This window comes from Carassius gibelio, chromosome A23 (assembly GCF_023724105.1).
Source record: "Carassius gibelio isolate Cgi1373 ecotype wild population from Czech Republic chromosome A23, carGib1.2-hapl.c, whole genome shotgun sequence".
Lineage (NCBI taxonomy): Eukaryota > Metazoa > Chordata > Actinopteri > Cypriniformes > Cyprinidae > Carassius > Carassius gibelio.
This window is the reverse complement of record NC_068393.1, coordinates 11,978,067-11,990,311: the sequence shown is the minus strand read 5'-3', so window position 1 is coordinate 11,990,311 and position 12,245 is coordinate 11,978,067. Positions and strand designations below refer to the sequence as shown.

The 12,245-nt window shown below is 36.6% G+C and overlaps 1 long non-coding RNA gene across 12 annotated transcripts; it reads right to left on the bottom strand.

The window, feature by feature from the left end:
- Window positions 1–137: 137 nt before the first annotated feature.
- Window positions 138–9,690, bottom strand: LOC127944394 (uncharacterized). 12 transcript variants are annotated; one of them, XR_008150336.1, is made up of 7 exons: window positions 9,632–9,690; window positions 8,820–8,975; window positions 1,870–1,983; window positions 1,728–1,781; window positions 888–988; window positions 725–778; window positions 138–633 (listed from the first exon to the last, which is right to left on the bottom strand). It is a non-coding gene; the product is annotated as an uncharacterized LOC127944394 (long non-coding RNA). The 12 variants fall into 12 exon arrangements; XR_008150347.1 differs by having other exon boundaries at window positions 8,820–8,914; XR_008150339.1 differs by lacking the exon at window positions 8,820–8,975 and adding an exon at window positions 6,160–6,315.
- Between the last annotated feature and the right edge of the window lie 2,555 nt (window positions 9,691–12,245).

Sequence of the window (12,245 nt, the reverse complement as noted above, 5' to 3'; positions counted from 1 at the left end):
GCAATGTTACTAGGTCCCCGACCCGGGTTCAATTCGGTAATCAATTCCGGGATGTGGTTGCTTTCACAAAGAAGGCGACCAGGCAATGTTACGGGAATATTGCGGGTCCGACGTGCAGTGTGAAAGGGGCTCAATTGTCTGGATTGCTGGTTGATAAAATGACAACAGTCCTCATAAAGTTACATATTAATCAGAAAAATATACTTGATATTTCAGTCTGAAGAAAAAAGCACATACAGACTCTACACATGAAGGGAGTTATTCAGGTATATCATGCAAATAAACTTGTTGAAGGTGAATTTGAGGAACCTGTGCCATTAAATTAATTTTGTGAATATTTAATGCTGCATGTTTCTGACATGTAGTTGAGCCTGAAGAGGACAGTCTGAGGAGTGGTGACATCAGCAACAGCTAACTCCTATCCATCAGCCAATCCCAGCTCTTCAACACACATACACACAAATCATGGTGAAACACGGACATGGTGAATAAAATGATAATGCTTGCCACCTTTTGACCATTTGGGAATTCAATTTCAGTTGTGCTTTTGTGGTTCTCATGGCTGGAAAGGATCTCAACTTTCAAAGTTTTGTGAAGATTGGGTCTAGTTCTTTCTTCAATTTAGGCAATGGTCTGAAGAACACAAATGAAACCTTAATATTTAAGCAGTAAAGAAATATAATAAATATCATTATATTCAGAATCTTAGTACATACTGTCTCACCTCCAGGTACAGTGTTTTATTTTTGCCTTCAAGTGTTGCAGTGATAGCTGGGGACTTCATTAGTCAATAAAAGAAAAAAAAAGAAAACAGTTTTAAATTCAAGTAGATTAGTATTTATAAATCATTTGCATTGAAAGAGAGTTAATGGGAATCATGTACTTACATAGAAGCATTCTCAGTCAGTTAGTCCAGGACTTCTTGCAGTTTAGCAGATGGTGGAAATGGCAGTTTTTGAGGAACCCGTCTAGATGCTGAATAGTTGTCCTGTCAATCATAACAGGTAATAACAAAACAACTGCAAACATTTCACATCTTTTACTTTCAAAAAGCTCTTTTCTAAAGAGACCTTAAATTAAAGTTTGTAACTTGTGTAACAGATATAAGATTGAAAATGTCATCATTACCTTTCGCTCTGCTGTAAATGTATACAATTCAATTTTATTTAAATTAAATTCATGCATTTAGCAGATGCTTTTATCCAAAGCGACTTACAGTGCATTCAGGCTATCAATTTTTACCTATTACGTGTTCCCGTGGAATCAAACCCCCAACCTTGCGCTTGATAGCACAATGCTCTACCAATTGAGCTACTGGAATACTATCTAAATGTATAAGTATACAACCCACATAATTAAAAACCAGATAGTTATTCAATGGGATATATGCACTGAAAGAAAACAGACATACGTAAATTAAGGACCATATTTTGTGACTAGTAAAATTTTTTTTAAATACATTTTAGAAATGGCTATATGTTTGAGGAATGAGGCTTGGTTTATAAGATCTAAATACAAAAGTAATTATTTTACTGGCCATGAAACAAACGTGAAATATTAAAAAATGACAGAGATGCAATCAAAACTTATAGATAATTCACCTTGTAGAATTTTTAAAAACTTCTGCACAAGCAGCTGAAAAAGGGGGGGGGGATTAAAACTCAATGAATATTAGAATAAAAACTACAGGAAGAAAATAGTTGTTTCCTCTCAGGTTCAGTCCATACCAGAGATTACTGTATTTGTGGATGCAACAGCAGGGATGATTCGTTTAACCACACCTGAAAGAAAAACATGAACATCTTAGAATTACAGTCTATAAGAAAGCACTCTTGAAGTTTCTCAGTTATATTAGTCAGCTGGCTTTACCTTGAGTGAGTCTGTAAGTGACACCAGTGATATTAAACTCAGCTGCTCTCTTTATAGACTCCTGGAACACCCACTGAACATGCTCTGGGTTTTCACCATCCAGACCAACAACATCTGCAGACACACAACAATCGCACGACAATGTAGAGCCATTCAATTCACCTTCAAAAATGCCAGGGAAAAAACAAAAGCAGACAGTCATTTCATCGCAGCATTACGAGTAATGTATAGTTGTATGGTCACAGTAAACCCTTCATTTACAGGGATGAATGCAATTAACAGCATGTGAGTGTGAGAATACAGTAGGGGAGACCGGGGATGGTTGTAACACTTTTTTCTTCAACGCCTAAAATTACCTTTTTCTTTTGGCTACAAGTCTAAAACTTCTAGGCAAAGTACCCACATGTTTATACTACAAATGGCAACAATTTAAATGTATTCAACTATATCACAGACTTTGTGAGATGATGACAAATACAAGGTGGTCCTTTGTTACAACCTACCCCACTACTGGTTGTACTGGTTACTAAGTTGTAACAGGTAGACAAAATATACAAAAACTAAGGGTACTCCAAGTGATTTGACACAAAAACTGTTTTATTTTAAATGAATGACTGCAACAATAAATATGTGTGAATATGGGGAGTGTATGAGCATATTGTGTGTTTTTGTGCATGTGTGCCTTTGTGTGTGTGCATGTCTGTACGTGCACATTCATGTGTGTGTGTGTGTGTGTGTGTGTGTGTTCTTGTTTTTGTGTCATATCAGGACACAACTCTGTATAATGACATGGGTATGACACAGGTATTACAAGGAGAGGGTGACTTATGAGGACATAACCCATGTCCCCATTTTTCAAAACACTTATAAATCACACAGAAAGAGTTTTTTTGAGAAAGTAAAAATGCACAAAGTTTCCTGTGAGGCTTAGGGTTAGGTGTAGGGTTGGTGAAGGGCCATAGAATGTACAGTTTGCACAGTATAAAAACCAATACACCTATGGGATGTCCCCACTTTTCACAAAATGTGTGTGTGTGTGTTTGTGTGTGTGTGTGAGCAAATTAACAGACGTATGTTTATCCCCACTCCAGAGAATGAACAAATGAAATGCATTCTTTACCAGTCACAAGTTCTAGTAATTCTGTAGAATTGTTAAAATCACAAAAATGTTCTTGGTTGTATGTAAGGGGATGGTTGTAACACTTTCAAAACATGTGTTACAACCTACCCCGCCACTGTCACCCACTGTTTAGCAAGCTGTATTAGCATGGTGCTTTGAAATTGGCAGAAGGTTGATACACTATTCTTTACTAGAGAAACTACAGTTTGACCTGATATAACTCATACAACATTATCTACAACGGTAGAAGTACTAAACAAAATATTATCTTGTTATTTTTTTTTTTACTTTCTGACCTCAGAATTAGATTTTCTGCTGTAGCTTAAGGAGAGATAGCAACACAGACTGGAAAACCTCCATGTGGGATTGTAAAGGAAGCCTGATGAAACTGAAATTGTCACATGACTCCTATCTTGCCCCTGATTCATGGAATTGGTAGTGTTACAACTCTCCCCGTGTTACAACCATCCCCGGTCTCCCCTACTTGTGGTGGGTAAAGCTCCAGTGTGCAGTCTATACAGGCTGTCATTCCCAGCAGGATCACTCTTGTATTCCCCTTAAAGCCCTCTGTCCCTCCATCTATCAGAGGAATGATAGAGATGGGATTCAAAACGCCATCTTCATAAGAGAGCAGGGACAACTGAAGAGAAACCACACCAACTACAGTTAAACCAAAAAACATTTGTCATGGCTTATAGCTACTGTGGCAGACTAATGAATTTACTATAATGCTGCATATTCCTTTTCCATCCATCCATCGTAATATTTTAAATACTGAAAGTGTCAAAGCTGAACTAGACTAGTCAGATGTGAGCTCAAGAAGAGGGGGGCAATGAAATGAAATTTCACTTTAAAAAAGAAAATAGGTTAGCCTACACTTTATTTTAAAGTGTCCTTGTTACATTGTAATTATACATTTAAGTACGGAATAATATTCATTAACTACATGTACTTCCTATATCATAAAAAACGTGATGACGTCTTAAACAATCACAGTTAAAGGTCAGGTTTGATAAAAAAAAGGTGATAATACCAGTTCTGTCAGAAAACAGCCCAATGTTAGACCTAATGAAAAACATCCGACTTAATTATATTGCACGACATGCATCAATGTTAAATTTCATTAGCTGCCTTGAATGTTAATAAGCCTCACAGCATCCATATTATGTGTGCTACTAATATCCTGCCCTTCACAAACTAAAAACCGATTAATCATTAGCCTATATTGTTACTTTCTCCTCTTTGTTCACAAGTCAGACACAGGATGCATTTTTAGTCGCAGAGCAATCCTCAAACCTGCAGCCAGCTTTTAGCATTTCATCACTAACTTCTCAGTAAGCACCGTCAGTCATTTCTATGAAGGTATTTTTGATTCAAATTAACTGAGCACCTGTGGCAGTGCGATTTGTAGTTGTAGAGAAAAGCCACACATGTGTATCAGTAAATTTGAAGTCACAGAGTGAAATGTTTTAAGAGTTGCAAACCTGTAGCCTTTTTTTCTCTCCCACAAACACAACACAACAGTTACACCTTCTCAAATTCTTCATTACAGGTGCACAAATCCTATTCTACAAATCACACATTTAGAAACTCGTACGCTCACATTTTTGAAACAATTGCTGCAGTGAATGTGGTGCAAAACGCATTTACACACCCGCATCAAGAAATGTGCAGTCGTGGAGAAATGTTGAACATCCGCAAATCAGTACGTGAATTCATCAAATGAGAGTTGCACACTTGTAGAATATTTTCTCAGAATGTCTTGTATATTTTTCTAACACAAACACAAAGTCCATAACTACAACTTCTTGAATCTGCTGCGATGAAGCTCAAACACTGTTTTTTCGCTTTCAAGCGACAAGTTTCGCGCTCTCCCTTTTGCACCGAGATATTTGGTTCAAAAGTGATTTGTGCATCTGTAGAGGTAGTGGGCGGGGCTGTTTAGAGATTACAGAATTTCAGCCAATCAGAAGAGCTTACTGAGCCAGTAGATATACGCCCCAAGCAGTTTTACGCCCCTGTTGTTCCTCATTCGTCCAGTAGGGGGAGGCTGCAGACCTATGACCTACTGTAAAATGTATTATTTATATATATTTATAAACTGTTTTTATATACAGAGATTGAATGATATATGATGTTGTGAATTTATATTAAGTTATATTTAGATATTAACCATATTCAGGCCATTAGACATACAGTACTGTGTAATCATATGGATCCTAAATGAAATATTTGCTTTACAATTCACAATTGCTCGTTATACAGCAACAGAACATGTTCTACATAGCATTTTATGAAGACCAACAAAATTTAACAATTTTCTAAAGTTCCAAGGGTCATTTAAAAGAAAGACAATATTGTTGTTCACAAAAAAAATTTATTAACACCATGACTTGGTTATTTCTTAACAGCATGACTCCTGTAGATGACTCTCCAATGGTTTGCCACTCTTCTTTAATTGTTTCTTTATCCTGCGGTCAAAGTGATCCCACTCACTGATAAAAATAAATAAAAAAGCAAAAGTTGCATAGTGGTAGAAAACAATGGTTATTTATAAATAATGGCAGGATGTCATGTTTCTTTTTTTTTTTTTTGTCCATTGATGATAGACTGTGGTTAGTTAAGTTTGAGTCAGACAGAACATCTGACTCAATCAAGTACTTTTGCCTCTCGAAATAAACTGATCCATCTTTTGAATTGATATCGCTATTCTTTCTTATTTAATTGATCAATCTTTTATAAATAATAAATGTTGCATCATTACACAATACAATCAACAACAAGTACTTTAGCAGATTATTTAACATACCTCATCCGTATCGCTTCAAGAAGGTCTGCTGCTATCATACATATAGATATGGTCTGCTGTTCTTATAAATGACTGGGCTCATATACTAATATACTGCAACTAACAACATTATCTACAACGGTAGAAGTACTAAACAAAATATTATCTTGTTATTTTTTTTTTTACTTTCTGACCTCAGAATTAGATTTTCTGCTGTAGCTTAAGGAGAGATAGCAACACAGACTGGAAAACCTCCATGTGGGATTGTAAAGGAAGCCTGATGAAACTGAAATTGTCACATGACTCCTATCTTGCCCCTGATTCATGGAATTGGTAGTGTTACAACTCTCCCCGTGTTACAACCATCCCCGGTCTCCCCTACTTGTGGTGGGTAAAGCTCCAGTGTGCAGTCTATACAGGCTGTCATTCCCAGCAGGATCACTCTTGTATTCCCCTTAAAGCCCTCTGTCCCTCCATCTATCAGAGGAATGATAGAGATGGGATTCAAAACGCCATCTTCATAAGAGAGCAGGGACAACTGAAGAGAAACCACACCAACTACAGTTAAACCAAAAAACATTTGTCATGGCTTATAGCTACTGTGGCAGACTAATGAATTTACTATAATGCTGCATATTCCTTTTCCATCCATCCATCGTAATATTTTAAATACTGAAAGTGTCAAAGCTGAACTAGACTAGTCAGATGTGAGCTCAAGAAGAGGGGGGCAATGAAATGAAATTTCACTTTAAAAAAGAAAATAGGTTAGCCTACACTTTATTTTAAAGTGTCCTTGTTACATTGTAATTATACATTTAAGTACGGAATAATATTCATTAACTACATGTACTTCCTATATCATAAAAAACGTGATGACGTCTTAAACAATCACAGTTAAAGGTCAGGTTTGATAAAAAAAAGGTGATAATACCAGTTCTGTCAGAAAACAGCCCAATGTTAGACCTAATGAAAAACATCCGACTTAATTATATTGCACGACATGCATCAATGTTAAATTTCATTAGCTGCCTTGAATGTTAATAAGCCTCACAGCATCCATATTATGTGTGCTACTAATATCCTGCCCTTCACAAACTAAAAACCGATTAATCATTAGCCTATATTGTTACTTTCTCCTCTTTGTTCACAAGTCAGACACAGGATGCATTTTTAGTCGCAGAGCAATCCTCAAACCTGCAGCCAGCTTTTAGCATTTCATCACTAACTTCTCAGTAAGCACCGTCAGTCATTTCTATGAAGGTATTTTTGATTCAAATTAACTGAGCACCTGTGGCAGTGCGATTTGTAGTTGTAGAGAAAAGCCACACATGTGTATCAGTAAATTTGAAGTCACAGAGTGAAATGTTTTAAGAGTTGCAAACCTGTAGCCTTTTTTTCTCTCCCACAAACACAACACAACAGTTACACCTTCTCAAATTCTTCATTACAGGTGCACAAATCCTATTCTACAAATCACACATTTAGAAACTCGTACGCTCACATTTTTGAAACAATTGCTGCAGTGAATGTGGTGCAAAACGCATTTACACACCCGCATCAAGAAATGTGCAGTCGTGGAGAAATGTTGAACATCCGCAAATCAGTACGTGAATTCATCAAATGAGAGTTGCACACTTGTAGAATATTTTCTCAGAATGTCTTGTATATTTTTCTAACACAAACACAAAGTCCATAACTACAACTTCTTGAATCTGCTGCGATGAAGCTCAAACACTGTTTTTTCGCTTTCAAGCGACAAGATATTTGGTTCAAAAGTGATTTGTGCATCTGTAGAGGTAGTGGGCGGGGCTGTTTAGAGATTACAGAATTTCAGCCAATCAGAAGAGCTTACTGAGCCAGTAGATATACGCCCCAAGCAGTTTTACGCCCCTGTTGTTCCTCATTCGTCCAGTAGGGGGAGGCTGCAGACCTATGACCTACTGTAAAATGTATTATTTATATATATTTATAAACTGTTTTTATATACAGAGATTGAATGATATATGATGTTGTGAATTTATATTAAGTTATATTTAGATATTAACCATATTCAGGCCATTAGACATACAGTACTGTGTAATCATATGGATCCTAAATGAAATATTTGCTTTACAATTCACAATTGCTCGTTATACAGCAACAGAACATGTTCTACATAGCATTTTATGAAGACCAACAAAATTTAACAATTTTCTAAAGTTCCAAGGGTCATTTAAAAGAAAGACAATATTGTTGTTCACAAAAAAAATTTATTAACACCATGACTTGGTTATTTCTTAACAGCATGACTCCTGTAGATGACTCTCCAATGGTTTGCCACTCTTCTTTAATTGTTTCTTTATCCTGCGGTCAAAGTGATCCCACTCACTGATAAAAATAAATAAAAAAGCAAAAGTTGCATAGTGGTAGAAAACAATGGTTATTTATAAATAATGGCAGGATGTCATGTTTCTTTTTTTTTTTTTTGTCCATTGATGATAGACTGTGGTTAGTTAAGTTTGAGTCAGACAGAACATCTGACTCAATCAAGTACTTTTGCCTCTCGAAATAAACTGATCCATCTTTTGAATTGATATCGCTATTCTTTCTTATTTAATTGATCAATCTTTTATAAATAATAAATGTTGCATCATTACACAATACAATCAACAACAAGTACTTTAGCAGATTATTTAACATACCTCATCCGTATCGCTTCAAGAAGGTCTGCTGCTATCATACATATAGATATGGTCTGCTGTTCTTATAAATGACTGGGCTCATATACTAATATACTGCAACTAACAACATTATCTACAACGGTAGAAGTACTAAACAAAATATTATCTTGTTATTTTTTTTTTTACTTTCTGACCTCAGAATTAGATTTTCTGCTGTAGCTTAAGGAGAGATAGCAACACAGACTGGAAAACCTCCATGTGGGATTGTAAAGGAAGCCTGATGAAACTGAAATTGTCACATGACTCCTATCTTGCCCCTGATTCATGGAATTGGTAGTGTTACAACTCTCCCCGTGTTACAACCATCCCCGGTCTCCCCTACTTGTGGTGGGTAAAGCTCCAGTGTGCAGTCTATACAGGCTGTCATTCCCAGCAGGATCACTCTTGTATTCCCCTTAAAGCCCTCTGTCCCTCCATCTATCAGAGGAATGATAGAGATGGGATTCAAAACGCCATCTTCATAAGAGAGCAGGGACAACTGAAGAGAAACCACACCAACTACAGTTAAACCAAAAAACATTTGTCATGGCTTATAGCTACTGTGGCAGACTAATGAATTTACTATAATGCTGCATATTCCTTTTCCATCCATCCATCGTAATATTTTAAATACTGAAAGTGTCAAAGCTGAACTAGACTAGTCAGATGTGAGCTCAAGAAGAGGGGGGCAATGAAATGAAATTTCACTTTAAAAAAGAAAATAGGTTAGCCTACACTTTATTTTAAAGTGTCCTTGTTACATTGTAATTATACATTTAAGTACGGAATAATATTCATTAACTACATGTACTTCCTATATCATAAAAAACGTGATGACGTCTTAAACAATCACAGTTAAAGGTCAGGTTTGATAAAAAAAAGGTGATAATACCAGTTCTGTCAGAAAACAGCCCAATGTTAGACCTAATGAAAAACATCCGACTTAATTATATTGCACGACATGCATCAATGTTAAATTTCATTAGCTGCCTTGAATGTTAATAAGCCTCACAGCATCCATATTATGTGTGCTACTAATATCCTGCCCTTCACAAACTAAAAACCGATTAATCATTAGCCTATATTGTTACTTTCTCCTCTTTGTTCACAAGTCAGACACAGGATGCATTTTTAGTCGCAGAGCAATCCTCAAACCTGCAGCCAGCTTTTAGCATTTCATCACTAACTTCTCAGTAAGCACCGTCAGTCATTTCTATGAAGGTATTTTTGATTCAAATTAACTGAGCACCTGTGGCAGTGCGATTTGTAGTTGTAGAGAAAAGCCACACATGTGTATCAGTAAATTTGAAGTCACAGAGTGAAATGTTTTAAGAGTTGCAAACCTGTAGCCTTTTTTTCTCTCCCACAAACACAACACAACAGTTACACCTTCTCAAATTCTTCATTACAGGTGCACAAATCCTATTCTACAAATCACACATTTAGAAACTCGTACGCTCACATTTTTGAAACAATTGCTGCAGTGAATGTGGTGCAAAACGCATTTACACACCCGCATCAAGAAATGTGCAGTCGTGGAGAAATGTTGAACATCCGCAAATCAGTACGTGAATTCATCAAATGAGAGTTGCACACTTGTAGAATATTTTCTCAGAATGTCTTGTATATTTTTCTAACACAAACACAAAGTCCATAACTACAACTTCTTGAATCTGCTGCGATGAAGCTCAAACACTGTTTTTTCGCTTTCAAGCGACAAGATATTTGGTTCAAAAGTGATTTGTGCATCTGTAGAGGTAGTGGGCGGGGCTGTTTAGAGATTACAGAATTTCAGCCAATCAGAAGAGCTTACTGAGCCAGTAGATATACGCCCCAAGCAGTTTTACGCCCCTGTTGTTCCTCATTCGTCCAGTAGGGGGAGGCTGCAGACCTATGACCTACTGTAAAATGTATTATTTATATATATTTATAAACTGTTTTTATATACAGAGATTGAATGATATATGATGTTGTGAATTTATATTAAGTTATATTTAGATATTAACCATATTCAGGCCATTAGACATACAGTACTGTGTAATCATATGGATCCTAAATGAAATATTTGCTTTACAATTCACAATTGCTCGTTATACAGCAACAGAACATGTTCTACATAGCATTTTATGAAGACCAACAAAATTTAACAATTTTCTAAAGTTCCAAGGGTCATTTAAAAGAAAGACAATATTGTTGTTCACAAAAAAAATTTATTAACACCATGACTTGGTTATTTCTTAACAGCATGACTCCTGTAGATGACTCTCCAATGGTTTGCCACTCTTCTTTAATTGTTTCTTTATCCTGCGGTCAAAGTGATCCCACTCACTGATAAAAATAAATAAAAAAGCAAAAGTTGCATAGTGGTAGAAAACAATGGTTATTTATAAATAATGGCAGGATGTCATGTTTCTTTTTTTTTTTTTGTCCATTGATGATAGACTGTGGTTAGTTAAGTTTGAGTCAGACAGAACATCTGACTCAATCAAGTACTTTTGCCTCTCGAAATAAACTGATCCATCTTTTGAATTGATATCGCTATTCTTTCTTATTTAATTGATCAATCTTTTATAAATAATAAATGTTGCATCATTACACAATACAATCAACAACAAGTACTTTAGCAGATTATTTAACATACCTCATCCGTATCGCTTCAAGAAGGTCTGCTGCTATCATACATATAGATATGGTCTGCTGTTCTTATAAATGACTGGGCTCATATACTAATATACTGCCTCCCCCTACTGGACGCATGAGGAACAACAGGGGCGTAAAACTGCTTGGGGCGTATATCTACTGGCTCAGTAAGCTCTTCTGATTGGCTGAAATTCTGTAATCTCTAAACAGTCCCGCCCACTACCTCTACAGATGCACAAATCACTTTTGAACCAAATATCTCGGTGCAAAAGGGAGAGCGCGAAACTTGTCGCTTGAAAGCGAAAAAACAATGTTTGAGCTTCATCGCAGCAGATTCAAGAAGTTGTAGTTATGGACTTTGTGTTTGTGTTAGAAAAATATACAAGACATTCTGAGAAAATATTCTACAAGTGTGCAACTCTCATTTGATGAATTCACGTACTGATTTGCGGATGTTCAACATTTCTCCACGACTGCACATTTCTTGATGCGGGTGTGTAAATGCGTTTTGCACCACATTCACTGCAGCAATTGTTTCAAAAATGTGAGCGTACGAGTTTCTAAATGTGTGATTTGTAGAATAGGATTTGTGCACCTGCAATGAAGAATTTGAGAAGGTGTAACTGCTGTGTTGTGTTTGTGGGAGAGAAAAAAAGGCTACAGGTTTGCAACTCTTAAAACATTTCACTCTGTGACTTCAAATTTACTGATACACATGTGTGGCTTTTCTCTACAACTACAAATCGCACTGCCACAGGTGCTCAGTTAATTTGAATCAAAAATACCTTCATACATTTCCTTTTTCCCTAGAAAGAAGAAATGAGAGGAGCTTCAAACAAGCATCCCCGTGTACTGATGTTGTGATGAGCTCCTCTGTGCTCATTGTTCATTCAGCGGAACTTACCTTCTCGAGCTTACAGCTCTTCTCCATGGGCCATCCTTTCAGCGTCACATTCCTACTACCCACTTTGCGGCAGCGCAAGTGCGCGTCTGTCATAGCGGAAGTGAGCATCCCTATGCACTGCTCCCTTGAAGTGTGTTCTTTGAAGGGTGTAGGTGGCTAGGTGCATAACTGTCTCGTTTAGGCTTTTGGAACTTCTTTGGCGAGGGGAATGACTGACCAAATGTT